Source organism: Corvus cornix, chromosome Z, assembly GCF_000738735.6.
Source record: "Corvus cornix cornix isolate S_Up_H32 chromosome Z, ASM73873v5, whole genome shotgun sequence".
NCBI classification, from domain to species: Eukaryota; Metazoa; Chordata; class Aves; order Passeriformes; family Corvidae; genus Corvus; species Corvus cornix.
The window spans coordinates 11,850,590-11,856,018 of NC_046357.1; positions in this window are offsets into that span (position 1 = coordinate 11,850,590).

Here is a 5,429-nt window from a genome sequence, read left to right on the forward strand (position 1 = left end):
AGGTCTCAGCACTGGTAAACTCAAGGGTTAGCATGGTGCACTGCTTTTACTTCAGTTAGTGAGCTGTACCCTTGGGCATTCAACCTTCAAATGCTGTCTGCATTTACCTGCTTGATTGTGCTCTCCAGAACAGATAAATGTTTGTCCCAATCCAGAGATCTAAGCTGTGACCCGAATGAAGAAAAGTACCGAGGTAGAAACCCTAGCAGTTTATACCTGAAGGTGAGAGAAAGCCCCCAAAAACTGCAATTTTACAGCATTTGATCCAACTTTAGTATGCAGTGTACAACTTTCCAAACCTCTGACACTCCTCTGTCCTTCAGGAAGAAGCAACAATGATGGTAATGATGGAATCTTTAGCAACCAGAAAAGAGGGTTTGTACGTGAAGGGCTGCAAATCACGTTTACTTTCTGAGAGGATACATAAGGAATGCACCCAAAATGCTGTATATTTATGGCACTCTAGAGATTTTGATGGCAGTCAAGGTTTTCCCCGTTTTCTATTCCCTCTTTCACTTTTGGCAAAGAGTAGTAACTCTACTGCCAAAACAAGTCTCAACTCATAACCTATCATACTGAGAAAAAAAAGGAGTAGCACAGTTGACAATAGCTTTTCTCCAATTCAGATATTCTGCTTTAGTTTCTGAAGAGCCAGGAAAGATGGTGATTTGGACTGGTGAGATCCCTTTTCTTCTCATGGAGATACTGACATCGATTTTAACACCTTACTGATTTATTCCTGAGGACATGAACCAATGAGAATTGCAGCGTCTGAGTACCAAAAAAAAAAAACCAACCCCAAACCAAAAAAAAACAAAAAAACCCTCACAAAACAACCAAAGAAAACAAAAACCATGAAACAAAAAAACCTTTACCCTTAACAAACTATTTTGATGACACACGTTCAGTTCATTGTGTACTTTCACATGTTTTAGAAAGAAAAATTTAAAAATTACAAGAGCTCATGAGTCAGAGGAAGAGACAAAGTAATAGTTGTCATAGGAAACCCACAGTGCTTCCTCTTTGCTGTTTCACTACTTTAAATCATTTTATGGCTCTCTTCCATACTAGGATTGTTCTTTTGGAAGTTCATTCTATTCCTAATTCCATCTTCAAATGCAGCTGGCTAATGTTGTGTGGATGTTCAGCTGTCTCCTCTGGGAGGGACTCCTCTCTCTAACCAAGTCATGTGAAAATTTGAAAGCATGACAGAAGACAGAAAGCATGAAACAAAATACCTATTTTGTTACCATGATGGCTATGTGATGTTGTTTGTGACTACAACAACAAAGATGCAATTAGAGTATTAAGTGTGGATGCTCGCATTTCAACCTGTAAATAAATGCAAACAAATAACAGGGAGAATGTGCCTTGATTTAAGAAATGGGACTCTACAAGAAAAAAAGGATTATCAGAGACTTTCACTGACTTTCAAAGGATCATGTTGCACAGGGCATGCCTGATGATAAGGCCAATGTGCTACAAGGCACAGAGGTTTCTAAGCTGCCTTGTAAAGAAAAAGCTCACTGCTATCAGGCAACACAAGTGAACAATGAAGAAAGAATAAAAAAAAAAAAAAAAAAAAAAAAGAAGGGTAATGCATATTTGGACCTTTTAAATATTTGCATTTTAGTTACTGATAATTCTTTGAGGCTCATGTTGACAAACAATGTTTCAAAGCAAGTGATGTTTGCAAATTGACATTCCAGTCTCCTTTTATAATCACTGGCTAACCCTCCCTAACCAGATTTTTAAGTTGGAAAAACTAAATTAATTCAAAATTTAAAATTCAAAAATTCATGTAAATAGGATAATATTTGCCTCTGCTGTGCTGTTCTGCTTTTCCATTTGTTCATCTCCCCATCACAAATTTTTAGGCAGTAAACTGTCTCTGTCTGCCTCCTGCTCTGCTTGCTCAGGGCATAGCACAATCTAAATTAACAATACATAAGAGTTTGCTTTTCAACATTTCAGACTGTATTTGACCTGTATTTCACCAGGCTGTGCTTTTTATCAGAAAAACCCTTGTGAAAGCGAACAAGCAACACCAAGTTATGTTGTAATGAACAGCATCAGAAAATAACCATTTAATTCAGGCAGATAGAGTCATTGCTCCTCTGTTCAAATGCCAAAAAACGGTGGACATCTAAACCAAAAATGTTTAAAAATGTTTTGTGTTTGAGCCTATCTACAAATTAAAATAAATTGGGATACATAACCAAGTTTTTGGCTTCTGTTAATCTACTACAGTCTGCTTGTGTGGGAAAGAAAGAGACAGTAAGTGGGAACAAGGTCAGTTGGGTTTTACAATCTATCCTCATGCTTCACTTGCATCCATTTCCAGAAATGTCTACATCCTTCTGGCTGTTGTAAATGCCTTACCAGTCCCTCAGGTCCCTCACGTGCTCCTCAGGTCTGTTTAAATACCAACACTGGAGCTGCAATCAATGAGATGGAAGACCAAAAATCAATACAAGCAGTGCTTCAAGATCACAATCAAAAATCAAAATGATGTAAAGCTAATTAAGATTTGACATTTACAGAGCAGAACTATGACCTTTTGATGGCAGGCTTTGGAACTCATCACATGTGATTTTTCTCCACTGAAAAAAAATATTGACTATACCCAGTGACAACTAAATTATGTAACAGTAATCAAAAATATTATGCTTTATAACAGGTACTTTTTGTTTTCCCCAAGAGTGGAAAGAATTGAAGATCTTAAAAACTTATTTCGTCAACACAGCTAATAGAAATGGTCAAACTAATGATGTATACTGTGTTGCTGTAACAGATGGAATTGTTGGGCAGGAAGTCTTTCATCAACAGAGTAAACTGATAAGCCTTTTTTAATTTAAGAAAAAAAACCAGTCAAGTCTAGTGTGATTCACAACAGCAACAAAATACTTCGGATTTGTTTTCAGTTCTATCAGAAAACAGCTGAACTTATTGTTCAATTAATCTGTGATGTTGGAAGTCCTAAAAATCCATCTTCTCAAATATCCAGCTACTAGCTGTCTATTGTAAAGAGTACACAGAGTCACAGAATCACAGAAACACAGAATACCCTGAGTTGGAAAGGACCCACAAGGATCATCAGCGTCCAGCTCCTCACCCTGCACAGAACCATCCCCAAGAGTCACACCAGGAAGCTGCCTGAGAGCATTGTCCAAACACTTCTTTAACTGTTAGGCTTGGAGCTGTGACTACTTTCCTGGGGAGCCTGCTCCAATCCCCAACCACCCTCTGGGTGAAGAACCTTTTCCTGATATCCAGCCTAAACCTACCCTGACACAACTTCAGGCCATTCCCTTGGGTCCTGTCACTGTCACCACAAGCAGAGATCAGTGCCTGCCCCTTTGCTTCCCCTCATCAGGATGTTGTAGACTGTGGTGAGTTCTCCCCTCAGTCTCCTCTCCTCCAGGCTGAACAGAACAAGTGATCTCAGTCACTCCTCAACAGCTTCCTCTACAGACTCTTGACCACACTTTTGGCCCTCCTTTGGATGTTCTCTAACAGTTTAATAGTTTAAAATAGGTTTTTTATTGTTGCACCCAAAACTGCCCCCAGCACTCAAGGTGAGGCTGCCCCAGCGCAGAGCAGAGCAGGACAATCCCCTCCCTTACTGGGCTGGAGATAATGTCCTTGATGCTCCCAGGACAGGGCTGGCCCTCCTGACTGCCAGGGCGCTGTTGACTCGTGTTCAACTTGCCATTGACCCAGGTCTCTTTCTGCAGTGGTGCTCTCCAGCCTCTCATTCCCCAGTCTGTCAGTACATCCAGGGTTGCCCCATCCCAGGTGCTGAATCCAGCACTTCCCATTGTTGAATTTCATATGGTTGGTGATTTCCCATCTCTCTAATTTGTGAACATGTCTCTGCAGGGCCTTGCTGCCTTTGAGGGAGCCAACAGCTCCTCCCACTTTTGTACTTTCTGTGAACTTGCTCAGTGTCCCTTCCACTCCTGTGTCCTAGTCATTTATGAAGATGTTAAAGAGCACAGGACAGAGGATGGAGCCCTGTGGAACCCCACAGACAGATGGCCAGTCTGATGTCACCCCATTCAGTACAACTCTTTGTAGCCTACTCATGAGCCAGTTGCTCACCTACTGCATGATGTGTTTATCCAGCTGGAGTCTAGACATTTTGTCTGAAAGGACTCTGTGAGAGATAGTATCAAGAGTTTTGCTAAAGTCCAAAAAGATTTCATCAGCTGGTTTCCCTTGATCAACTGGGTGGGTTACCTTGTCATGAAAGGAAATCAGGTTTGATAAGCAGGACTTTCCCCACATGAAGCCTTGCTAGCTGTGACCCATTACTGTGCTGTCCTTCAGGTGTTTTCCAATCCCTTCCAGAATAATCTTCTCCGTAACTGCAGCCTTGCAGCCTAAGATAGAGAAGTGAGCATTCCTGAAAACAGAACATATCCATCTGAAAAGGACACTGAACAAAAAAGCAAGGTTTAATAGCAGCAGATCCAGCCATAGAATAACTTCCTGTGCACAAAAAAGTGAAGAAGTAAAGTAAAATTGCCTTCACCTCAGCTCCCCAGCCTTGATACAGAGACAACAAAAACCACTTACTTACATGCAGCCCTCCTAATTCTCAAGGTTAAAGGTCCCAGAAGAGGCCTTCCAAGGCCTTCTTACTAACACGGCTTTCATCCTGGTTCCTAGCTCTTAACTGCAAATGCATGAAGAACTGCTAAGTTACATATGCAGAGCTGCTACCAAGGCTGGGTGTTATAACAGCCTTCTGTAGTGAACATTTATGTTTGAAATAGGACCCATGCTCATCAAGAAGATGGCATAAAAAAATGGAACACCTATAATAATTCACTATTTTGCATCTTCAAAGCATTGTATACATAAAAAAGTTCACTCAGTCTAATTGATGCTGCTCTGCTTTTTTTTTCAATAGAGAAAGTAGAAAATATCATGATTTATATTGTGATTTAGGATATGTATATAAGTCGCACAGCCCTGAATATGCAGCATTTAAATTAATTCTCCATTAATTGCATATGGTAGGAAATACAGATTTTCAAGCTGGATTAATAAAAAATAAATTAATTAAATTAAAATAAACCCAGAAACTTTAGGAAGTTTCTGCTGTCATATTTCATGTATAATTTGGCTGCCTGTTCTGGCAGAGGAGGAAGCTTCGAATGAGGTCCTTGTACTGTGGCAGTGAGGCTATGGTTTGTCTTTGCTTTGGACAGGGTGAGGACAGGGTGAGCCCTGCCCTAAAATAATCTCCAAGACAAACAAACCATCAAAACATAAACAAACAAACAAACTCTGCCCAGACAGTGGGCACATGGAATTCATATCCATGACAGTATATTAAAGTCAGTGGAATGCCAGCAAAGTCCCTGAAATAAATGGGAAAAACAGAGTTAGTGACAGCAGCCAAACCAAAGCTGATTGAC